The sequence below is a fragment of the Hermetia illucens genome, chromosome 1 (genome assembly GCF_905115235.1).
Source record: "Hermetia illucens chromosome 1, iHerIll2.2.curated.20191125, whole genome shotgun sequence".
NCBI classification, from domain to species: Eukaryota; Metazoa; Arthropoda; class Insecta; order Diptera; family Stratiomyidae; genus Hermetia; species Hermetia illucens.
The window spans coordinates 141797385-141824327 of record NC_051849.1 but is presented as its reverse complement, the minus strand read 5'-3'; the positions used below and the strand labels follow the sequence as shown (position 1 = coordinate 141824327).

At 43.9% G+C, this 26943-nt stretch overlaps 1 protein-coding gene across 1 annotated transcript in view; it reads right to left on the bottom strand.

The window, feature by feature from the left end:
• LOC119646684 (dual 3',5'-cyclic-AMP and -GMP phosphodiesterase 11-like) overlaps nt 1-26943 on the bottom strand; it is a 506073-nt gene that overhangs the window by 407909 nt on the left and 71221 nt on the right. The window contains exon 2 of the mRNA XM_038047243.1: nt 13617-13644. The gene's annotated coding sequence lies outside the window, so the exon portion shown is untranslated. The remainder of the gene's footprint in view (nt 1-13616; nt 13645-26943) is intronic.

Genomic DNA, 26943 nt, shown 5'->3' with positions numbered 1-26943 from the left:
AGAGCTATGGCCACCGAAGTTCAACATCGACCGCTTGTATGATCCAGCTACACAGTGGGAGAGCTATCTTGCTGATCGTTCAACAGATATACTGAGTAACCGGCCAGAGAATATGGATGAACATTGTACTGGCATCAAAAATACTATGTCTTCGTGTGCTACACAGGCGTCGGCCACGTTGCTAAGGGCAGTAATAAAATTTGGTTGACTGCCAAATGGTGAAGTGGATCGATGAACGGAAGTTGTAATGACTCCTGCGAGTGGTGGCGAGCGTGACGCGTTCGAACACCGATACCTAGAAAAATCCTGAGGACTTCAGCGTAGTGTACGTCGTGACAAGAGAGAATTTGCTATTGCGCTGGTCAGGGAAGCGAAAAAGCTTGCAGGTGGTCACAATTCTTTCGATGATCCTGTAAAGGACGTCAACGGTCGACTTCTCATCCACGACGATGAGCAACTGAAAAGGTGGAAAGAACACTTCATCACAGTCAGCAAACTGGTAGCCGCAACTGCGCCACAATACACAAGTGCATGGTCGAAGCGCAATCTCATAATTGATTTCGGATATAGATTCCTCAGAGTTGCTAGCGGGAGATGCTCCGTTTATGCAAAGGATCCACCTCCAAAAATCCTCTAGTCTGACGGTGTAGGATGGTGTAGTTGATGCCTCGACCGTTTCCCCTTTCATTTTTTGGTAACAATTACTTTGTTTCTTCCTCCTTCTCCTAACTCCCTGCACTTATCAGACAAAAGGGGAATCTCCATAATCAATGCCGAAAAATGCCGAGCAAAAAAGGAACCTCATAGGGTGTATCTCATCGAAATCTGAAGCAGAATCGGCACTAATGTCACAAGTTTTCCGACACAACGCACGCTGTCGAATTTTTTTTTCTATTTTCCAGTTATTCCGAACTTCATGCGGATTTCTCCGAATTCTTGATTAAAATTTTCATTCGATTCCAACGTATCATGTATAAGGCATGTGAAGTTTTGTATATGACCTGCGAGGGACAAGTCTCCAAAAGGAACCTCCCTACCATATTTTCGAGCCTGGTTAGCAGAGACATGTGCAAGCACGTGTCGATGGGACATTTCATTCGAGTGCTGGGGGACCTGCATGATCAACTTTCGCCACTTTTTCTGTTTTCGGAACAGTTTTGGCCGGACATGTTGTCTATAGTCAACCCAGAAAGTTAACAGGCCATATGCCACATCTCCGTTTATTACAGTAGGAACTACGAGTTCATTTCAAAATACTCTCCAAAGTGCTTTATGTAATAAGATTGAGAAAAGGGAAAACGCAGGACAAAAATATGATACTCGGCAAAAGCGAAAGTGTTTGTTTCCCAGATAGAAAAAAAGTACGTTTCCTTCATTGTGAGTGCCATCTCCAGCCTTTCTTTGATTCTATCAAAAGCCTGATCTGGATGTAATCGCGAGGCTTTCAAATCCCCATCCAGCGTATCAAGCCACCTAGGTTCCAACCGGCCTTTTGGTCGCTTACCATCGACTATGGTGTTCAGACCAATCTTGGCAAGTGAATTCTCGTTAGCATGAATTGCGTGACCATACCATCGAAGACGCCTCCTTCGTAATTTTTTCACGATCGGTGCAACTCCATATCGATTGCGGATATACTCATCTCGGATGTAATCAAAACGTGTCACGCCACTAGTCCAACGCAACATCTTCGTCTCCATTACCGCAAGACGCCGTTCATAGTTTTTCATAGTCGGGCAGCACTCACAACCACAGAGAAACAGGACGGACGACATTCCGGTAAGTTTAAGATTTGAGACGATCGTTGATACGTAAATCACAAAGAACAAAAGTTGTGGAACGTCACTTAATCCAGCTTGCGCTAATGCGTGAAGGAACCTCATATCGCAGTTCCCCATTGGCTAATAGCATTGACGCGGGATGTTTAAATCGCTTAGTTTTCGGCAAGTCACTGCCGCTGACAGTGATTGTGACTGTTTCATGGGGGTCGGTCGTCAAAAATGCAGTTTTATTTAAATTCAATCTGAGATCGTATTGCATAAGGCGATCACTCCAATTTGGGACAAATTGCTCGAGATCATTTTCGCTATTAGACGCTAGGAAAACATTGGATGTTCTTCCTTCCTGAATCATCCGATTAAAGAATCAGTGTTGGGCCGCAAATCTTCGCTTTCCAGAGCTCAGATGCGATGTCGTCAGGTTCTGTTGATTTCCCCGATTGCATCCGTTTTATTGCTTCCTCGACATCAGTTGCGCTGACAGGTGGAACTGCTCCAAATGTTAAAATTTGTTATCGAAGTGGAGTATGAACAAATTTTTCAGTTGAAATCTGCAATAACTCTAGAATGAATCAGTGCGAAAAAACCATAATTGATGACTGAGGCTGTCATGGAAATTTAGGCAACTGGAGACCTAGGTCGCAGAACTGCGATTATCAAAGGAGGAAAATGTTGCTGATCGGTTTCGAGCGCAGGGCAGAGGCGATCTTTGCCTTAAGCCCGCTATTCACGTTCAGTTCGCCAGGCCATTTACGCCGGATGAACCCACACTACACCCGACCAGTTGAACTAAAACCACCATCCATGTACCGGCAAGCCAAGCGGCATCATTATTTCAACTCTACATGTGAAAGGCGTTGACATGCTAATTTGAGATATTTTTGGGCGTGAGCATTTACGTAAAATACTAGCTTATCGCCGGGGACTTTGTTGACCTCCTATCTGTGAATATTTGCAAAAACTCTTCTTTTCTGCTACTGGAAGAAGAAACCCAATCTAATGATAAAATTTTTCAATTTGAATGTGGGGGCGAAAGTACCATATTTTACAATGTTCGTCACTTCAAACGATGCTATTTCAAAATATGCATTGTATTTCTGGATTTGTTGTCAAAAGTGAATTCTTGAATAGCTCCAGCTATTTCAACTAGAAGTGGCTCTGGTCACTAGGTCAGTGGTGTAAATGGACTTTGCATTTTTTAAACAAACTCCAAGGCGCGACAATGGATGCGCAATATGACCATTAGATCAATGTAATCTGCAATCGTAGTCTTCATTGTAATTGAATGCTGCTTTATGGGGGTCGATTCTCAATATTAATCCAACCTCTCGTAAACGTTAACGTCGTTGGTCTCACTCTTCATGAATTGCACGAGGTCTGTAAATAGTCGCGTTTCCTCGAAGATTTATAATTGGTACACCATGTTGTTGAGATCTTTCGACATATCTTAAAATGAAATCTCAAACTCTTTCTGTTTCCCGTGACGAGTCTTGTTTTTCATATATTTTAGCATCTCTACAAACTGACAGTAGCCGTGCATGTCTAGTTGATCTTCTAATGTTCAATTATTTGGGCGGCATTTTTACTAGTTTTCAGAATTTCAGTCCCATTTCTGGATTAGGTGAAAAGTTTATGGGGGAGGAAAGGGAGGTCTCCCCTTTTCAAACCCGATGAAAACTCATGGTGGTTGAAAATTCGCAGCGAAAGAAAGCTGAGACCGACGCTAAAAACCCATAATGGTCACGGTATTCTCAAAAAAATACGGAGAGGGGCTATTTTCACAACATTAATAAGCTTATTAATAGAGCAATCATCGTGGCCATGTCCAAGGGGCGAACCCCTACAGTAACTTCCTTGGCATATCGAGATGGTGATTATCCTACTTAAATTTAATCAATTAATGTTACGGAAGTAGCCCATTTTTAAGGTGTAATAACCTTCCAACAAATGGTGACGCATAATTCTTCTCTAGGACGGAGAGACCTTATTCTTCCCTCTGTGTAAGCTCTTTATTCCCTCCCTTATTGGGGGCGCTACAAATCAAACTACCATAATGAATCAGAATGCCCTTCATTTGAGGCGCCATTACATTTTAAGAGGGTCACCCCGTGTGTCGGATCCGAAGAATCGATTTTTTTTCTGGCATCAATTGTATCTAGATATAGTGTAGAATATATTGACAAAGTGATTTTTTGATATTCGGAGCCGCTCGGAAATTACAGTGTAAAACAGGCAAAATGTCACATGCCAGGTTTATGTTGAACGCCGTAATAAAGCGTGTATTTGTCCGAATGACGTTCGAATGGCTTCGGTAAAATCATAAGAATTGAAGCCAAGGCTTTACATTTGTTTCTTTAACAAACCTAAGGTTTATGGATTAGATATAGGAGATTAATGGTCAGTTAAGATTTTATGGTTAAAAATCGCATTCTACTTTTTAAATGCGTTTTTCTCGAATCGGCATGTCAAAAATCGGTTGCCACCATAGCCCAAAATTCTTTGAAATTTGCACGACTTATTCAGAACATATCTCTACGGTCCGTAAACTAGGATAATTGCGACTCATTCGGCAGTTTTTCTTATTCATTAAAGAAGCCTTGAAAAAACATCAAAGTTTATAAAAAAATTTAACAAGGCACCAACAATTTAGGTTTCAATATTTTTTAATAATCCTAGTTAAGCCCGCACGTTAAAATGCCGTTTACATTTTTTCTTAAAGATAATCACAGCGCCTTTCAGCGTGGCAGCAGAAAAACACCTTTTTTGGGGATGGGTGTATAAGTTAAAAAAAGATTACTACGCATGCTCAAGATACATATACATAAATACATGGTGAAAAATTTGTAAATTCAACCGGTTCTTCACAAAAAATGTCTATAAAAAGCGAAAAACCCCTTAAGCGGAGATGATTGCAATTTTTCAATGGGCTTTGAGAGAGAAGATCTTCCGCTTCCCCATTCATATTCTTCTTTTTGCCCGAGAGGATGAGGTTCAAAGTTAAACCCTTGCATGTTAACGAGGATGGCCTTAGCAATTTTTTAAACGGATTAGAGAGAGAGTCCTCTTCCTCTTGCATACCTTCACCTGAAGCGCCGTACCTTTTCAAACACCGCCACATGCTTTCATCAGGATTGAAGTGAGGGCCACCCCTCTTCCCCTGAATAAACTCGTACCCCCTAAGAGGATGGGGTTCAAAATTCAACCTTCACCCTAATTTTCATGGTTCTCCGGTGAACGGGGTAGATGTTAATCCTTTGCAGCGCCATCTCCATTAAAAAGTACTTGTATATACCAATTTTCATGGCGAGCTGTTCAACGGCTTCGGAGTCTATCGATCACAAATATATATACCAACCACTTCCATTTTTGTATAATAGACTTACCAGCGATAAAGATGCCCATCTAATTCTCGCTCACAACCTAAACATACATGTCTGGCCAGTTGGCCGAATCATTTTTCATTCAATCACTGGTTGCCTGATCAGTTAAAACTGACAGACCAACTGTCCACCAACCGTCAACTGCGGACTGTTCAGACATAATGACAGGCCGAACTGAAAGTGGATGGTTCTATCTAAAACACACATAACCAAAACCAAGAAGGACCGTGATGAGTGTTCAAAAATACACCCTAAAGAAACGACAATGACGACTGACTGAAGTAACCAGAGATTATTTATATTAAGGAACTATAAAAATCTGTTCTTTTGTCATAACACCATTATTCGATATCCTTTACGTTGTTTATTCTACATTATATCACAATGCCTCTAAGAATCACCCTCTCGACCAAACAAACAGTTCTGTATCAGTATTTCTAATGCTATTCCTTACATCAACTATAGCACCCCATGGTTTTTATTTTTTTGTGCGGACTTCAATGTTGGCAACAATAAATCTTTCTCTAGATTAAACGAAAATTGAGCCCAAGGCAAGAAAAATCATCAATTTGAATGCAAAGCAAGTAAATACGCAAACTTGCCGGGAAAAATACCAATTAGGCCATTGTGTACAGGAAGACGCATTTGCGTAGCTCTCGCAAACAGGTTTGCATCCTATTGTCTATTCAATAAATACAATCAAAAGAAAGTGATCCAAGGTTACGGAGTACTTTTTGTTTCTCTTTTCAAATGTCCTTGTGAAACTTTCACTCCAACCTCAATTGTCTTCCCGTATCATTTGAATCATGTTTGCCATCAATCCGGCCGTAATGTCTCGACACCCAAAGTGGGGTTGGCGCCAATCACGAAATCTTCCTCGCAAGAGATACAGATTACCAACCCGTTCCGCAAACATGTGGACTACGTAAAAGCGAGGGCGGCCGGCATCATTGCTGGCTCACTTTCACTTTGACTGTCTCGGTGACGAGGAAAGTGCGAAGCGATGAGGTCAATTACAGATTACGTCCTTTTGTCCAGTAGGTTGAAAAGGAAGCAATACGTACGTAGTCCTTGAGTGCGGTGTTATATAAGATTCCACAAGGTTTGCTTTGTATCACAGTCGCCTCTAGTCAAGCAAAATATGAAGCAAGCTATCAAGTGGGTGTCATTCCAATCGACTCACGCAATACGTTACTAACTACCAACATCTTGTTTAGGCAATCTTTTCCTTGATTAGAGTCACGCGTTGTAGTTCTGGAGCATATTCCGTTTGATGTCCTATGGCAAGTACTATAACTGAATTCATGAATTATGGAACATGTAGGTTGTTGGATTGTCTGTCGCGAGCATCTTAGGTATTTCACCTTCGAACGTTTTTCGCTTTAGTTTTTTTTTGCGAAAACACGCGCTCACCACCTTCCTGCTTCCTCAGAAGGCAAATAATAAATAAACCCATTTCTTGCAAAAGGAGTCGAAGCCATAGATGGTAAACGTCATGACCAGACGTGACTTGAAGCGTGAATAGCGCGCAAAATAGTGCCACGTGCAGCCCAAGTCTATCTGGACCCAATGACATTGAGCTTATGAAGATTTAATACTCCTTGCAGACACGCTATTTTTTGCCAACTCGGCCAACGAAATCACAGAGTAGGATATGAGAAAAATAAACAGCACGAACGTGCTCTGCCGCCTTGTCATACCACCCCCAAAGCAATTAGATGCGGTGATTTTTCCTCGTTCTTGCGATTCCTCCCGCTTGGGTCTTAATTACAATGACGAAAATTCGCGAGCAAGGTCAAGAGGAAGTAATTCGATTTAATTTAGCTCAGAGGGCAAAAAATCAATGTTTATGAACAGTGAACCAATTCCTACATGTCTTTAGTGTCTACGTATTTCCCTTTCGTGAAATTAGATCTACATTTTGTAAGAGGGGACTACCGGAGGTAGACTATTTTGAACTTGGAGTAATTTAGCGGAGGTGAGGAAGTAACTGCGATGAATTTGAAAACAAATCAACTAACCCTCATCGAAAAACTTTCTCCATAACTCATTCAGGGGATAGAAATGGGGAGGAGTAGCTTCTTCTTCCAACGAAAATAGAAGCAAAGCTGCGAGTAGCAGATCAAAGATAAGGATACGCTCATGAAGTGGAGATGACAGCATGTAAATATAATGTGAGGAACTGAGCCCAGCTGACAACGGCGCAAAAAAATCTAGCAACTATCTTTACAAATATATATATGTTACTTTTAACATAAAGACTTCAAATAACTTGATTAACCTTAAAAACAGGCGTTGATATCAAGGGACGAATAATATCAAGTCAACATCTGCTTCTGCCTGCATATAATCGAACTAAATGCACCGTCATTTACAGCCACCAAAATTTGAAACTAAAGCTACTGAAAAGGACATACTTTTAATGTATCTAAAGCCAAGTTTAAGGGAGAGCAGTCGGTCTGGCGGTGACCTGTGTTATCCTTCAGACAGATGTATGAATGGACGGATCGTTAAATAAGTTCAAATTGAGTTTCGTGACCATAGACTGCTTCTAGGCTTATTGAACATTGTCCTATTAAAGTTCGTTAAACGAATATAACCCCTTCTGATTTTCTAGGCTCAGCAGCTGTTCGGCTAGGTGCATCTTGGCAAAAAATTATCTCTCGGTTGTTATTCCCGGATAGTAGCCGCGTAAGTGTCTTTTCATCCTTCTTGCAAAACATACATGTTGAGTCTCGATTATTATGCCCATCTGAACAGATACCCAATCTCTTTACGATGGAGGAATGCGGCCACCTCAGGGTCTCGAAAATAAGAAAGTATGGCATTTAATACTGTAAGACATAATAGAGCAGTAGTGGAAACTATACTCGTATATTTATCCCTTGTTCTTTTAGGAGAAGAACACCGAAGAAAACATTACAACTCCGCCTTCCCGCAGGCAGTCCAGATTCATCGCGGGACTTTCAAAGGGGCCGTAGTCCGGCATCGAAACAATAACTTTTGGTGCAGAACACAGACTGCAAAAAGAAGCAGCCCGTGGCGGGTTTTTTCGTTGGGAAAATACGTAAGTAACTAGGTTTATCAAGGAGATTGGAATATTGATCAACATATCAAGGCTCTGATAAGGGCAACACTCACGCAAGTGGCACCTTCCTAGATAACAATAATAATAATCGTTGGCGCAAAAAACCAATTGGATCAGAGCCTTGAAATGTGTTAGAGCGCTTCATTAAACACCGTAACGGTGCACTGCAGATTATAGTACCATATCGGAGGCAACATAGTCAGCATTGCGCTTGCCAGTGATTATTAACCTGATTTGACTCAGGTACTCATTCACAGCTGGGTCGACTTACATCCGACGTCAAGTCACGATATAGATCCCACTGCCACCAGTGAGATTTAAAACGCGAGCTTGTGTACAAGAACAGCCTAGCGCTCTAACCGCTGAGCCATCCGGACACTACCAAGGTAAGGTAGGTGGAAAAGTGGAGGGGGGTAGTCCGAAAGAAGGAGATGACAATCGAATACAAGGACCTAGACCAGGTTATCTTGTGGGAAGATATCTATGTTGCGTTGAGGGAATAATTTAATTTTAATGGGTCTGTTCACCATTAAAAGGATGAAAAGATAAGGCTACTCTAAAATAATTGTCAGCGATTACAACGCTTGGCCCTCTAAACTAATCGTACACCTGACATAACGCAGCACCCCGTTTGGGGAGAGGGAAGATATAATACGAATTCGCCGAATGAGTAAATAAAGGTCATAATGAACACGATATATGTATAAAAATCACCCCAAGAGAAGAACTGGAAACCTAACTATGGTCGGGCTGTCGGTGTCCGCCAGCGCGACGGAGACTGTGCATACCAAGGAACTGCCTAAAGTAGAGCCCCGTCTGGCCAGTCCGTCAGCCCGCTCATTCCCTATTTTCCTATGACCGGAATCCCAGAGTAGGGTGAGTTTGAGCGTCTCGCCCAGACTGTTCAACGCGTCCTTACACTACTCCAACAACCTGGAAGATGTCGTACTTCAGTACAAGGCTATTGGCCAAAATGGCGATGTGATGCTTGGGGCTCGTATCATCGAGATGCCGCCAATAACGCCAATACTGCAGCTTGGAATACACTAGCGAATCCTGGTAGACGATACGACTCGGTTATGCTGTCCAAAAAATCCCCGCACCAACTCCTCAGACTATATTTGATCCGTCGATGAAGAATATTGTGTCATAATTTTGCAGCACAGGGCTGGTCCTCCATTCTACCCTCGTTGGAAAGTCCACAGTAAAACTTTTCGTGAAGCTCGGATTACGTGCGGCGTAGTCTGTTCGGAATGCCCAAAGTTTCCGAGGTATTTCGACTAGGATGGTACTATGGACGTAGGTCCAGGGAGAAGAGGGGCAGGAGTACATTGAGGGCAACTCCAGGGTGAGATGGAAAGCCGCAGTAGCACCTGAACACGCAGTTCTTGAAGTCCTATTGTACTTGTTGCGCGCCTGTCATCACGCAATAGAACCGTGCGATGGGATAAGACGAACAACGGTTATGTACATCCAGGAAGCCATCCTCAGCCGGAGATCTTAATTTCTTACAAAGGTTCTCTTACAAATGTAGAAAGCAATACTGGCCTTTTCAGCGTACAGCTTTATGTTGAGCCCCCAATTCAACTTAGGATCCAGGACCACACCCAGATACTTTACATTGGAGGAAACCAACCAAGCTAATCTCGGTTCATCTAGCCGTGGGATGCGGAATTCGATTGATTTTTGTTCGTTTCGATTGGATGTATGTCGAGTCCGCATATTGCAGTCCACTAACGTCACCAAATCATCCATTCCACTCCTGTTTAATATGCGTGGAATTTCGTCCTATCGATCCGAGCACTGGAAAAATTATGTCACCCTGGAGCGCATCTCTACTCAAAGGTCAAGTGGCTACTCCCCAGATCAGATCCAATGCGTAAGATCCAAGGCTATTCTGGTTAGAGCTTCCTTGATAGCTATTAACGTTCTATATCCAGGAAGGCAGCTAGAGTATATTGCTTGTACAGTAGCGACGGATGAACCATGCTAACTACCTCGTGAAAAGCGGTTTCTGTGGATTTGCTTTTAAGGTAGGCACGGATGTTCAGGACGAGCTCTAGCATATTCAATACGAGTGTCTTTCTTGCCATTTTTGTATAATGAATGACACTATCCCACTTGGCTTCAGAGATTAATATCCGCAGAAACTGTTCATAGCCTAAGATATTTTACACTCGGTAAGTACCGATTTGATAATCTTACATGCATATCCTTAAAGTGAGGTTCTGACACAGTTGCAGTTGCAGAGTCTGACCAAAAGATTCCACCTAGAAGCCTTCCGATCTTTTAAGGAAGAATGGGCTCTTGTATTCCTTGATCACACTCGTACTGAGTCTCGCAGATTCGCTGGTAGCCTCAATGCTGTGAGAATAATCCAACTAGGACCATTCCTTGGCATCCAACTAAGACCACTGCTTGGCAGCCACGTTTTTAGGCTTGTATGACTACCAGTATTTGCACCTACAGTAAATGTTGAATACCACAGTGACCAACTTTCTGAGGTTGGTGACAATGTCTGCTGGTATTTAGCAGAGCACGAGACTTTGGAAGCAGTTTCCTTTTGACTTTTCTAGAGCCGCGACCTTCAACTCCATCCCCCCTGCCGTACCAATGTCGTGAATTTGCGCATCGGAGAGTTTTGCTCTTGATAACCTGGCCAAACTTTTTCCTGTCGATTCTCATGGGGTCTGTGGGAGGGATTGGAAACTTCTAGATTTAGGCTGATCTGAGAATGATACCTGGTCAAACACTCTCCACCCTAAAAACCCCATTGTCGTTTAGTAGGTAATTAGGGAGGAAATAAAGAAGAGGATACATTCCCCTGTTCCCCTTTGCTGTTCAGAATATGGTCGATGACTATCGCCGATTATGGTTTCCGTGGTCGTGATGACGGATTCTGGCACCATGACCAAAAATAAGATTTAAATAAGAAAAAAAATTTCGAAATCTCCTGTCGTTTTTGAAATATCGAAGGTTGAAGTTCTCGAATTGGCCCCTAGCCAAAACATGTACTTCGTCACGGTTCCGGTAGCCACAGGTTTTGATGATGGATTCTCGTAAAATAAAACAAAATGAAACGAAAACAAAATGTTTCGACATTTCGGTTAGCTTTCGGAATATTGATAACTTTTCGCTTAGTTTTTCGTCAAATTGGATTTCAGTTCGTTCGCTGCCATTTTATTGTATTTTCTTATTCAATTTTAATTAAACAAACAACTTAATAAATTCTTTTGTTAAAAATTTAGCTTAAAAAACTTATTATTCATTTTGTGCGAATTTACTACGAAATTAAAGGTGCACAGGCTACTCAGAGGCCAAGTGCCCCATTGATCACTCAACCCTCGGCGTATGCTGTTCCGACTTATCGTGGGGTCCTATTGGCATTTTTGCGGTGTAAGGAGGACGATCTCCGGGCTGTTGCATTGGTTCATCTCCCCGCCGGATCCGCCTGCCCCAAAAACATGACCAGCAGGCAAATAGATCCCAGTCCGACCATACACACCCCCTTGGCCTGTCCAGAGATGGTTTCCAACGGCCACCGTGGTCGAACTAATAGTATGTCAAAGTTTTTCTCTCTGCATGGATTTGTTGCACACTAAGCCATAATACATAGAATATATTATATTTTATTGTATACTGATAAATATCAGCACCACAATAAAAACGAGTAGTCAAAGATACAGAGCCGTATATATGGCTCTACGTAAAACAAAACCTTATTAAAGTCGGTTTACAGTCTGCCTATTATGAATTCAGTGACATCGTTCTATATTGAGTTTAAGGAGACACATGCAAAAGGGGGAGTGTAAGAATTTTTTTCACTGAATATAGTCATATGGGGTATCAAATGAAAGGTCCCCATTACTACTCAAAGTTGACCTCACTTTTAACATTTGATGTATGACGGGGGAAGTTAGGTTCTGGAAACTGTTCTCAGAAACTACTCAACTGAAAAACCTGAAAAAAATTACGAAGCTGCCACTATGCGGTATCTAGGCCCCAAAATACCCTCCATATAGATATCAATTTAGATAAAGTGAATAATAATAATGGAGGAGTTGCACCCGAAGTTCCATCCCCGCTGGTACGTCCTTCCGGCTCCGATTTGTTTCTGTAATTAAATTATACCGTTTTCCCAGGGTGCTAAAGTCTATTTCAACTTCCAGGAATAACGAATTAAACCACGCAATTACTTTCTTCCTTTTGTAATAAATAACGGGGCAACTACTAATGATTGACAAGATAATTTCCTCTTATATAACCGAAAATCTGATGATATAAAGGGGTGAAAAATGGAATCTTACTACTTTCTCCAGTTTTATGTAAGATTACATTTTGAGAGATACGGAAAATATAAATTCTATTTCAATGGTAGATTGGCTCTAGCGTAGGAAAATCCGACCTGATTACTTTCCATGGTTTCCTATCCATTTTCCAGGAATGTTGAATGTTTTCCTACACAAACGAATTCCAAATCACCGATTTGCGGGATGTGTTCACTCTCTCCATATCATTTCAATCGAACAAATAGGTTTCTAAATAATGGAGTAATTTCCATTTTGGCAATCAGCTTTTCCATTGAAAACCGAATGGAATAAACCATTTGAATATTACAAGTATTACCCATATCTGCTTTCAGGCAGTTTCCTTTCCCTTTGTCCGACTTACCAACAAACAAAAGTTGCAAAGAAAATAGCATCACGTGTAGCAAGTTTATTAGGAGCTAAAGGAAAGCAACAAGTTGTTATTGAATTTTCCTCTTGAAGGCATCGCTTTTTATATCATACAATGTACAAGCACAGGACGAAATACACAATTGAATTTTGTTTTTGATAGGCCTTAATTATGTTTGATGAAGTTGTTTCGAAGATTTAATAGAATTTTCAGAAAACTTTCCGATTGTGTGGCAAAGAAAATGGATGAGTGAACACTTGATGTGGTGAATGTAGGCAAGATTCAATGGAGCTTTCGGTATAAAATGGATTATTTCAGAGAGAGGAACGAGGAAGGATGCGCTTTCTGGGAGTTAATTGAAATCAAAATTGCAAAATTGTTTGGCAAAGGCAAGTTAGGAAAGCGAACAATAAGGACATTGATAAATAGATACATAACTCTGCAAGAAGGTGGTAGGTGTGTCTAATAGTTTCTATATTCATATAAACATCATTAAAATAATGAAGCGAACTTTGATTTTGAATTTAGCAAGACAACGTTCAAATATACCGTGAACAAGGTCACGTCTATATTTAGATAAAAATTTTTAGGCAGCTTTTGATTTTCTCCTCCATAAATGTAGTGCTTCAGATGAAAGAATAACATGGAGACGAGCAAATCTCTATTGTTAGCCCATTAATGTAAGCTACTTACCGAGAAAAGCAGAAAAAAAAGTCGTCAGCTGAAAGAGAAGAAAATATTTCAAGTTAGATTCACGTAAATACCATATACCCGAAGGGTATACCCTCGTTAGATATTATTGATTGGAATATAAGAAAAACACAAGTAAAAAAATTTTCTTTTATATAAAAACGTTGGCATTTTTGTTTCAGAAACTGTGTTCTGGAACGCAGTTATGGTTTTCCTCTTTTTCAATCTTAGAAGAATGATTTAAAAGCTGCGCACCTTAATACCAAAACTGAAATAATGTTCGTATATTTTTGTTCGTAAGATGAAACTCATACACCATACAACAATAAATAATGGAAATTTCCATTAGAAAGTGTCTATCAAGTACGTGAAAGTAGCTTTCTGAATTTCTCGACTTCTTAAAAAGTTCTGCCAGCTAATTATGTCAGCAGAGAGAGAAAGAACTTCCATTGGGACTTTATAGAAATAGTTTAACCCTATCAATATGATGGCGCGATGATTGAATTGAATTGAACCAGCTTTTCAACTTCGTGGCTCTGGGTTTGAATCGGGATCGTAATGATGAAGCTGAGCCGCAACCAAGTCCGGAAACCAGATCTTGGATGCTTCGGCTATGAACGATTTTGTGTTTTACTTATGTGATGAATTTTCAATGTTAGTTTTCCTATTCATAAATAGTTAAAAATTAAGTTTCATGATTTTTCTTCAAATTGTCCGGTTGGGTAGTTTCTGAGAATGGGTCCCTGAAATGATTGACAGCCCCAGAACTCCTACTCCCACCGATCGCCGTCAGGCCGTAACGACACCAAATGCATCCGTGCATAAGAGATCAAAGGAGGCTGCTCAAAATCGAGACCCGAATCCGTTCAGGAAAAGCTCAACGATTATGAGATATCTTCCAAAATTACAGGCGGTAAAAGGCGACATTTGAGGAAACAGGAAGCGAAATAATTCTTGCGAAAAAGGCCATGGAGCAAATGGCGGGCTTGGAAGAGTCTCCCTGCATTTTTCTTGAAGTGACAATTGTTGAGCTGCTGGAATTCACCAAAGAGAAGCACAACGTGCACCAAGCAATGGCTTCACCATCAGGGTTCTATACAACACATCGTGAAAAGATGCGAAAAAATCGAAGGAGAGTTCTAAAATTTTAGTCAACTCGTGAATAGGCAGAGAAGCAAGAGGATTCAAGAAAAGGAAGACGAACAGCCAGGAAACCAGCAGTCTCTAGAAAATCAAAAAGGTGTGTCTCTCAATTTGCGGAAGAAACCTAAAACTTCAATACTGGGAAATTTTGCTTAAAACACTATCGTCACCAAGGGAGCCGATGTCCAATCAAAAAGAATATAACGCTCGGACATACTATGAAATGTGAAAGCTGGCCCTGATCTCAAAAGCATGGGGGAAAATGCCAATAGAATCCGAAAGAACAAGGAGATCTCATACTGGAGCTGAGGTCCGAAGAAAATAAAGCATTCCAAATAAGTTAACAATGGTCAGGTTAAGGGGGTCATCCCGTGTGAAGGCCATTTTTTTTGCCTTTCTTTGAAAAATTATTTTGGAGGACTGGATAAAGATAGAAACGTGATTTTTTCACCATATGTTTATTGATATCTGCAGTATATGTAATGAATTGATATCTTAGCTAGTTTTCGGAATAAATGTACTGCCACGCTGGAGGGCGCTGTGTTCATCTGAGGAAAGAAAACTAAACGGCTTTTTTTATGAATAAAAAAAAACGACCCATCCGATAGCAATTATCCTAGTTTGCGGACCGTAGAAATATGTATTAAAGAAGTCGTGAAAATTTCAAAGAATTTGGTTGGATAGCTTTTGAGCTATGGTGGCAGTCGATTTTCAAGATGCAGTTTTGAGAAAAACGCATTTGAAAATTTAAATGTGATTATCAACAGTAAAATTTTAACTCACCATTAATCTGCTACACCTGGTCCATAGAGAGCACCCTCCGTTTCTTCAAAAAAGTCTTGTAAGCCCGATTGTTGCTCTCTGGTTTCAATTCTGGCTCTTTTAGCGAGGTCAGTCGATCGTCGTTCGGACCGCCAAATTCGCGCTTCATTACGGCGGTCGACACTAGGATTTTCAGAATGCCATTGAATCCCTCATTGAAAATAATTACAGCCAGAAAAGTGGCTATTTCTACGACCTTGGCCCCAGAATGAAGGTGTTTAGGAGCGAAAGTCCAGATCAATGCATTTAACGACTCATTGTTATTCTGGATCTGTGCTCCTAAACATCTGTTCAAGAGATCATCTCATGACAAATCTTCGTAGATTGGTTTGATGACTGTTTGAACTTCTTCTGTCAAAGGTGCCCTCTCGTGGTGGAAACTATCCAGTTCTCCTTTAGCTTCCGCTTTGCGGCATTTGCACCAACTGTCCTCGCCTGCTGGGCAATTTTGATGCTGAGGATTTTCGTCTGTAGAGCATTTATGGAAGAAAGTTACCCAAATTTCTTGCTTCATTCCTTCTATCGAATTTGCGTGTCGACGAATAGCTAGCCCAAAAAATGTAGTGAGATCGTTAACAACCTTATCAGTAAGTTTTCCAGCCCCTTTTCCACCAATGCCTTTGTGATTCTTCTTTGCATTTCTAAGTCGCGTTCCCATTCTTTTGTCGACATATCCTACGCATTTTATTATTTGCAGAAATTTGTAGAAATACCGGAGAAAACTCCAGCAAAATCCAGTATACAATATACAAAACTTGTCGCAATTGGAACATCCATGTTTATGCTTGCTAAAAGTTTCTTTGTTGATGTTGATGCGAAGTCCTTTTTCTTCTCTGATAAGTATCGATTCCCATGAAATACTCGTTTTTTAGTGCAAGCATGACGTTGAACGTTATAGCTGCCTCCCTTCGTACGATCCATTTAAAAAAATCACTGAACACACAAACAACACAATACTTACAACAAAATATAACCGAGTATAGCTTGAAAGCCTTTCAGTGCTCACTTTAGACTGGATTATCCTTTTTATTCCAAACAGCAAATAAGTTTAGACAATTGATTGGTTTTCCATCTCTTTATATTTATACCTGTGTTCGAATTTATAAGGCTCAGGTAAAAATCTAACAGGTAAAAAGATTCGATGCTTCGTCTCATCGAGTACTCTAGCCGCGGCTGCAAACTCGTTACCTGTTTAACACTGTAATTTCTGAACGACTCGGAATATCGGAAAATCCCTTTGCCCACATACAATTCATGCAAAAAAAAATCGATTTCTCCAGCCCGACACACGGGATGACCACCTCAATACTTAATATGGGAAGGGAAGATCAGGCTCCGTTGTGAATCTGATTTTTGTTAGTTCTGAAGCTGAAGAACAAACCAATCGGATGGGGAACAAAGTTGAGGAAAACACTAGGTTGGTCTGCCAAAGCAATGGGCAAGCAAACATTCCGAGATGTGCGGTTAGACCTGGACGCACTACCAGGGACACCTTCAAAAATAACTTTCCAGATCGTGCAGTGCATCGCGGCGGCATGCGACTCATCGATGCCGAAGGCCTAACTGTAGGTGGAGCAGTGGTCTGTCTGGTCTTCGGTGAGCGCGTCATAGAGCCAACCAACGGCAATGTCTAGAATTGACCAAGAGGTGAAGCTAGTTACACAGCAAAACAAGAGGGGCAGCTTATACAACTCTGCACAAAGGCGAATATAAACCCTTTGGGAAACGCATACAGGGTTGTAATGGAGAAATTCAAATGTCAGGCAGATCCCCAAAACACATACCCCGATCTGCTAGTGAAAATACTGGAGATTTGCAGTCGACTGAGAAACAATAAAGCAACTAACCTCGACGGTATATAAAACAAAACCCTTAAGCTGGCTGTTAAGTCGAGCCGGCCATATTCGTCGAGTTGCTTGAAGCAATCTTTCCAGAGATATGGAAACTTGAAACGACAGTCTTGTTGTCATAACCTGGTAAACCTTCTGGTGAACCATCCGCCTACGAATCTATCTCTCCATTGGACACTATGGGGAAATACTAGACACTATGGGGATTGTTCTCGGCTGTAGAGGACCTGGGAGGCTTATCAGGTGCATCTCGCGACATAATACTTTACGTGGTTCCGTGGGAAGGAGGGCCGGAGGTAAGGGGTGGTTTTAATGGACGCTTATTTGACCGATTAATCCATAGAAGACATCAAACTTGTTACTGGCTTAGCTGGAAATACGATGCACGGAAAGGGTAGTACTAACAAGTATTGCGCCCTAATTACCCTTGCTGTGCGGGTGGCATTCAACACGGCCAGTTGGAAAGAAAGAGTCTAGAGGACACATTGAGAAGGACATTAGCACCGGAAATTTTAATGGGGAAAAACTTGCGTGCGAGAAGAATTGGAATGCAATTAACCACATGGTGGTGGACAGCGTCGATGCGAATGCAATTAAAGGACAAAGGGAGAGGCTAGACCCATGTCCACCCCGCGACATAATACTTTGTTTGGTTTCGCGGGAAGGAGAGCCGGAGGTAGGGAGTGGTTTTACTGGGTTAAAGTCCGTCACGCTGGAACATGTGTACCAGTGCCTTTTGAAGATTTTTGCCACCGGAAAAAAAGACTGACAGTCCTGTAAGGAGTTGCCAGATCATCCATCAGGCGGGAATCCAGTTACCGGATAGGGACATTCCAGTCGACATGTAAATTTGTGTTAAAGTACTTTCATTTCAGACTGTTCAGGGACAAGTGCTTGCTCATCTCTGGTGAGTGAACCATAATGGTTATGGGATAGATAGCCGGAGCATAAAACTATTAGAAAAGACGAGAGTAGGAGTGATTTCACGATGCAGGGACTCGGAACCCGAGTATAGCCGGCCTTTGGGAGTAAACAAGCAGTTCTTCATATCCCTCGACCGCGATGCTTCGTTGGGAACAACTTGACCATGTAGCATTTAATGTTACAAACAATTTATATTTGAACAAGTAGATATTGAAAAGAAGCACAATTCTACCAAGATCACCAATAACAAAAGCGAGGCATCATGAGGAAACGGCCGATGAAGAGGATTACAACACCCACCGCATCCGTTTCAGAGGACTCCAAGACTACGAAACGGACCGATTCAGGCAAAGCTTTAAGATCTCCTCCAATACCAAAGACGACAAAAGAGAAAGTTGAGGGAAGCTCAATTAATGCTAAAAGTGGAGGAATGGTAAAACAAGTAGTAATATGACAGAGCCCCAATCCGAAGGAATTACTTTTCACGCAACCTGGAGTTAAAATCGTTCCGCTCTCCGAGTTCATCAAGGAAAAACAAAACATGAATTAAGCCATTAAAAAACATGGTGAAAGTTAAAGAAAGGTACTTTATAATAGGTCGCACAATGAAGAAAGAAGGCCTAATGAAAAGCCCAAACCTGATGTCTCCAACAATGTCACAGCCGACCCTTTAAACGGCATGACACTCGACATATGGCTAAATAAAAGAACGCGAGACAAAAGGGCGAAACATCAAGCAAATCAACAAGCGTCTGAGAGGAAAACAAGTCGAAGTTGGGCGCTACTGGTATGATATTTCATGAAATATAAAATTTTGACCTTCCATGACTTTCTTGATAATAGTTGAATTTCTTTCAAATTATCCAAAATTTTGTTTTATATTATTACTTATAATGGTACCAAATTATGCTTCTAGGATGAACTGATGGAAGGTCGTCGTGCAAATTTCTAAAATACGGTAATTAAATTATTGAATTTACTTGAGCAAGTAGCAGAACTAGATTCTGTATAGGTGCACCATTGTAAATATTTCAGATGCAGAGCATATATTTTGAGTCCTCACTCACCCAATATCAGAAATAGAAAGCATGGCTAACGGTAACTAAATGGTAGCATTCAATCGATTTGCCACCGAGCCAGATGGGCGGCTTACACGGCGGTAGGTAGGATCGCTCAAACCAAAAACAACATGTTTATAAGGAAATTAGCAAGAACCTTAAGCAGGCCGTCCACCAGGAATATTTGAAGGAGCTCTGCACGGAGTCGCTCTTTGTATATCACGTGTCCTTTTGCTGAAACTCATCCAGCAGTTATTCATACAGTAAGAAGAGGGCACTAATAACTTCCAGCGACTTTTAAATGTGACAGAAATTCCGGTAGTCGGACGTTACGTCGTGGTGGTTTTACGTGAGTTTCCACCATGTAGGCCTAACCCCACAGCCCAAGAACACATTCTTCAGGAATTCTCCTGAGACATATGAACTCGGAGAGTAATCCCGGTTTCCATGGCACCAGACAACTTCTGGTGAAACTTCATGGTCCAAACCACTTCAGATGAGTCCTGCGCGGAATTGGAGCTGAGCGCTGAAAGCCTAAGAGTATTCGGCGACTGCATCACGACCAACAAGTAAATGTGAATACAGCGTTTCCCGGTGTTACCATATGGAGGATCCCTTTGGCCACTTAGTGTCGATTCAGTTGATAAAGTTGCGGGCTCGTCTATCTCCTCGCCCCTCAGAGCACCAGTGGCTTCGTATGGGCGAAAACAAGCAGTGTGTACGTGAACAGCCGCTACGCCCTAGTCTTACATTGTCTTAATTTGAAGTCATGCTACACAACCTTTTTTTTTTTTTTTTTGGAGTAGGGTAGGTGAATGCGTTTACGCACAGAGTGTTGGACTCCCGCAAAAGCACGCTGGCGAACTAAACACCTCCCTGTCATCAGAGAACTAGCCTGGAACCGTTTGACACATTACTTCGGGCTAGCCCTCCCGCTCTCCCGGCTTTGGGAGCCTTCAAGTCAGGGAATTCCTTTCACCAACGGAAGGGGAGGGGAGAAAGGGAGTTGTTAGTTCAGGGAACCCCTTACCGTCCGATCCCTCTGCCGGTCGAGTTCAATCTTCTTCGTAGTAAGAAGAGCCCGAACATAATGCGCAACACGATTCCAGCTGCCAGCGCTCTTCAGCATCTCTCTGACAATGTTGTCTGGAGAGAGCTCCCCTGTGTCTGCATAAAGCTGCTGGCGGAGGCCATCCCACCTCTCGCAAGAGAAAAAGGTGTGTTCAGCGTCATCCGGCACTCTATTGCAGAACACACAATCAGGAGATCGCGCCTTCCCAACCCTGTGCAGGTAAGACTGAAAACCTCCATGCCCACTTAGAAGTTGGGTAAGGAAGTAATCAATCTCACCGTGCTTTCTGTTCAACCATGGGTCTAATTTGTCGATGAGCCGCGCAGTCCACTTGCCCCTTGGCTCATTTTGGCAAGAAACTTGCCCCTCGTTAAGGGTGCGTTGACGTTCTTCACGGGCAACCACTTCTCTTAAGTTTTCGCCCTTACGGCGATAGATAGCTTTGCGCTCCTTGGCAAGGAGGGCAACGGGGATCACTCCCGCAATCACCATCACAGCCGGTTCGGAGACAGTGCGATAAGCAGACGCCACTCGCAAAGCTCCTCGCCTCTGCACTTGAGCTAGGCGTTTACGATGCACCTCCTTGTCAACGGCATCAGCCCATACCTCCGCACCATAGAGAAGGACGGACTGCGTTGCTCCCATGAGGAGACGTCTCCTAGTTGATATAGGGCCGCCCACATTCGCCATTAGCCGACTCAAGGCCGCGACTCCTGCTGCAGCCCTGTCCGCGGCTGCTTTGATTTGCTCGAAGAAGCTCATCTTCGAGTTGAGCATTAAACCAAGGTATTTAACCGCTGGTTTTGACTCTATAGTCAACTCGCCGATCGATATGGGACGCAAGGTCGGGATTCTCCTTCTGGTCAGGATGACTACTTCGGTTTTCTCCAGCGCAAGGTTGAAACCGTGAGCAGTCATCCATCCGCTTACCCGTCGCATCAATATGCCAAGTCTGCTTTGCGCCTGTTCAACAGTGCGTCCGGCAACAAGTGCCGCAACGTCGTCTGCATAACCGACCAGGCGCGACTCTTCAGGCATATCGAGTCTCAGCAGACTATCGTAGGAAGCGTTCCAGAGGTCCGGCCCTAGGATGGATCCCTGCGCTACTCCCGACGTGATTTCCATCCTCCTCTGGCCCTCTAGCGTCTCATAGAACAGGGAGCGGTCTTTCAGATAATCCCTCAATATCCGCAAGAGATAGCTTGGCACGTGAAAGGAGTTCTCTAGTGTGCCCAGCATATCTGTCCATCTTACGGAATTGAAGGCATTTCTGACGTCAAGCGTTATGAGGAGCACTATCCGTCGAGATCGGCGGCTGTGCGCCCCGGCTCGATTAAACGCATCTACGACCTCCATAACAGCATCCACTGTAGATTTCCCTGTTCTAAACCCGAACTGCCTTGCGGATAAGTCCCCGGCAGCACGGATCGCTTCAGCGAGTCTACCCCTGATGAGCTTCTCGAGCACTTTTCCGGCCGTGTCAAGCATACACAGCGGTCGGTATGCAGACGGGAGCTCCGGATCTCCTTTACCCTTACGGATCAACGCGAGTCAGGCCACTTTCCAGCGAGAAGGAAAAATGCCCTCCTTCAAGCACGCGTTGGACGCTTCGAGCAGCAATTCTGGCCGTTGGCGGAACACCAGTTTGTAAACTTCCGCCGGGATGCCATCAGGACCTGGCGCCTTACTGTTTTTCATAGTGAGAACCGCTTCTTCGAGTTCTCCCATTGTGAAAAGGGGGCAATCCACGACGCTTTCCGCGCTGTTTACATCAACCCGTACAGGGTGTCTGGGGAACAATGCCCGCACAATGCCGTCCATCTGGTCGGTGTTCAGTATGCAGGGCTTCCGCAGAGCCCCGATTTTCCGAGTGACAAGCTTATAGCCAAGTCCCCACGGGTCATCATTCACCTCATTAACAAGATTTTGCCAGCCGCGAGCTTTGCTTTTATTTATAGCGCTGCGGAGTCTCCTTTTTGCTGATCTATATTGTGCCTTTATGGCACACGCCTCCTCGTTGGCGTACAAACGTTGTGCCAAACGGCGGAGCTTATGACACTCCTTCCGTAGGTCGGCAATTTCCGCCGTCCACCAGTACATAGAAGGCTTGTCGCGCCTGGGGCCCCTCCGGGGCATGGAAGCCTCACACGCCGTCGTTATCAGATTCATCACTGAATTTACGACGGTGTCAGCTGCGACACCACCACCCCCCGGAGTGCCCCCCAGTGCGGCCCTACCTGCTCCAAGAGCTTCGACGAACCTTCCGATGTTCACCTTCGCGACATTCCACACGCAGGGGGAACGTCGTGTTGGTGCTCGCCGGCAAGTAGCGTCAAACACTTCGAACGCAATGTACTGATGATCACTTGCCGAGAAGTCTTCTAGGATTCGCCACCCGTCCACCGATGATGCCAGAGATTCCGATGCAAAAGTGATGTCGGGAATGCTTCCTTCACAACCTGAGCGCCGAAACGTTGGCGTGGATCCGGTGTTTAAAATTACGAGCCCGGTTCTCGCCGCCATTTCCAGAATCCGTTTCCCTCTGGAGTCTGATTGAGGCATGCCCCATTCAAGAGCCCTGGCATTAAAATCACCGCCAACCAGGATTCGTCCCTCCGTGCTCGAAACGGCGTCCTCCAGAGCATCAAGCCGGCGTTGAAAGTCCGGAATCGACTCATTCGGCGTCAGGTAAACGCTAAAAAACGTTATCCCTAAACACCGGATCCAGGCAAATCCGTCCCCCCGGCCTTCGGCAAGAACACGAAGTCGAACGTCGTCCCGAACCCAGATGGCAGCGGTGCCCGATAAGTCCAGATACCATGAGGACGGGTCCTTGTTTCGGTATTGCTCGCTAATCAGCACTAGAGCAGCATTTACTTCCGCAGCGAACTGCGCTAGCAACTGGTGAGCGGTTGCACTCCCGTGCATGTTAATTTGCAAAATGCGGATCATGGCGTTCGCACCCTAGCCCTCTCCAATTCCGCCCTGAAGATCGGACACCGTCCCGAGCCCGCAGTGTGTGCGACGCTTTCGCCAGACGCACCACGATCCCTGCAGAGAACACAACTCTCGCTTTCCTTGCAAGTCTTCGCTTGATGACCCGCTTGGCCGCATCTCCGGCATGCTGTCCTCCTGTCCGGACCCTTGCAAGCTGCTGACGTGTGTCCATAGTCCAGACACCTGTAGCACTTGGTGGGGACTATCCGCATTCGTACTCTGCATACTACCCATCCGATTTTGATTCTCCCGCTGTTAAGGAGTTTCCTCGCATATTGCTCGGGGACATCCACCACGGCAAGTTTTTGGCCTCGAGCATTTACAGAGGTAATAGCTACCCGGGCATTGGTTACCTCTGGACATTCACGCTTTAGAGCCTCCTCTACTTCGACCTTTTCTGTGAGGCAGTCAAGATCCCGTATTTCCAGAGAGCACATGGGTTCTAGGCTGGAAACAAGGGCCTTCTCCCCCAATAGCCCCTTGATCGCTTCGCAGAACGTGCTCTTGTTGGTCGTCTTTGGGCCCAGTTCGACGAGAACTCCACCACTCCTCGTTTTCCGTATCGAAGACACCTCTGCTCCGTTCTCCTCGGGTTTCATCCTGTAGCGGATTTCACTAAGGACTTCCGCAAATGTCTTGCCTTCCGTCGGCTTAATGAGCAGAGCCGACGGTCTAGTCCTTCTTCGTTTCCTCGTTTTTTCCGCTACTGGCTTTGGGTTGGCAGCCTCCTTGTTTTTGGACAGACGTGTCTCTGGCGCCGGAGTCCGTTGTTTCTTTTTATCCTTTTTCGCCTTTTTTTTTTGGGCCTTGGAGACTACTTCGATAAAGTCTCCTTCAGGCACGTCGTCCTCTTTCCGCTTTTTCCCCTGTTCACTTTGCAGAGGGCTATCTGCGGTCCGTTTGACGCAAGCAGCATTCTCAGCGGGGAGTGCGACTGTTTCTGCTCTACAATCGTCTTCCGCTGCTCTCCACGTGCGTCTATAAAAGGAAACGCGGTCCAGTAGTTCCTCCAGTTCCATCAGCCCGTTTTTGACGCCTTTGCTGACGTTTCTCTGAAGGAACGTTGCCGACCGCATACGCTTCACCACTGCTGCGCACTTTCGGATGAGCCTTTCCTCTTCGGCTCTAGCGAGGACGGTCGAATGCATTTCCACTCGATTTGTGCCCAAATCCATCTGCTCAGGACTAGCGTTTCTCACTGAGCTTACTTCCAGGACAGGGGCACTGCAAGGTAGTGGAGTTGCAATCCCCGCACGGTCAGTCGCACCACTTGATGAGGCTTCCTCTTTATTTGGGCGCCCCGGTGTCTCAGCGGGTATATCAGCCCTCGTTGCCTCTTTCACTGGTCGCTGCGGTGAACGACGCATCTTTGTGCTCCGCCCAAACGCACCCAGCTCTTCCTCCTTGTCTGTTGTTTCGTCGTTTTTTTTTATAATTTTCAGAATATTCTCCATGAAAAAGTTACCAGCGCATCGTGTGCAAGGGAGCGGGCCGCAATAGTCAAGAACGGGTATACCCTCGGGGACACAGCCCCTACCCCAGTTACCTGGGGCCTGACCTACGCTTAGCTGATCCCGGAATTCACGGACGGATCAGCGCTCGCTCGGGGCAACGCGGTCTACTAACACCGGTTCAATGCACACTTCCCGACCAGGGTCCCGAAGGGGCTGGCTCCTGATACACGTCGCAACTACCACCTTGGCAGAGCTACGCTCACATCACCCCGTCGACGCCGACAGAGAGTTGTCGACGGCTCCGGAGACTCCCAGTGTGTCCCGACGTGTACCGGTCATTCGCGGTTCGCTCTTCACCGAGAAGCTTTCTCGAGGCTACTACCTAGGACGGAGGTATGCTGCCAGCTAGGGGGCAAAACTACTTACTCGGGCACCTCGGGGACGTCACACTCCGTATCGTAAGCGACCCGTTTAAAAATCGCTAACGACCCCTGAGGGGATGCTACACAACCTTACTCTTAACTCAAGAGAACGAAGTCTAAAGCTGATTGCCGGCGACTTCAACTATTGGATCCTCTAGTGAGAAAGCAAAGGGGCACAGTCTATTAGAACCATTTCCCCAATTAGATATAGTTCCAGAGGGTCATGTAAGTACCATTCGAGAAGCGGGTCTGCTTCAATCACAGGCGCCCATGCGGAAGAAGCAAAATTTCGTGTTATCGGTATAGTTATTTCGGAGAAAACTGCATGTGACAGATAGACAAATAGTGAATCGATTTTAATAACGATTTCAATGCAACCTTAAAAATGGTGGCGATTTTAGCAAAATTTTTTGTATAAATCGTAAATCCTTCAGTAAAAAGTTATCATCCTAATTAATAAGTATTCAAAATTTAGGTTGATTGGACTAGTAGTTTTTGAATAACCGTTTCCACCGCAAAGACACTTTTACAAAAGCATGATTATGAGATAATCGCGTTTAAAGTTTCAAGTTTGTGTTTTCCATTTTAAAAATTAACTTATTTATTTAGATAGAGTTGTAGAATCCTGCAGACTCCAAAAAATCGATCTGATGCTGGCTACAGGACCCTATAGCTACCCTTGCAAATATATACTGCTTGCAGTTGGAACCGCCGGAGTAGCGGGGATGAACGTTTAAAATGCTATGGGCAACTACGCAGAAACAGCGAGGTAATGTGCTATAAAAACCTGGAACTTCCGACGTGATACTCCGATCGTTATGAAATTCGGTGGGGACATTCTTGAGATAATGTCCTTAAAGAATAAGCAATAAACTTTCTTCCGGTTTCTGCAGCAATCACAACTGTATATAACACCTTAAGCTCACCGTGAAATCCAGCTCGGACATTTCCGCTAAATTGTTTGAAATCCGTGCATATCTGCCTCAAAGTTAGGAATTTCTTCTTCTTCAAACTGCCCGATCGATGGAAGTCCGATTAATTTATTTTCGGATGACTCAGTGGTTAGCACACTAGGCTGTTGTAGCGAAAGTTCGCGGTTTAAATCTCACTGGTGGAAGAGAGATTTGTATCGGGACTGAATGTTCTATACCAGTGGAATCAGCTGTGAATGTGTGCTTGAGTCAAATCAGGGTAACAATCACGGACAAGCACAATGCTGACCACATTGCCTCCTACAGTAATGTACCGTCATCGTTGTGAATGAGGTGTTCTAATACGCTCCAAAGCCCTGATCCTATTGGATTTTCGCACCACAGAATATTATTATCTCTGAGTTGTCAGAATTTTTAAGGATTTGTGTGAAACAAAACCTTATTAGAATCGATTCGATGTCTGTCTGTCTTTTTAAGGTTTTGTGTGAAACAAAACCTTATTAGAATCGATTCGATGTCTGTCTGTCCGTCTGTCTGTCTGTCTGTCTGTCCGTCTGTCTGTCTGTCTGTCTGTCTGTCACAGCCGATTTATTCAGAAACGGCTGGACCGATCGTCACGAAAATTAGTAGGAGTATGTGATCTGCCGTTCCCTTTA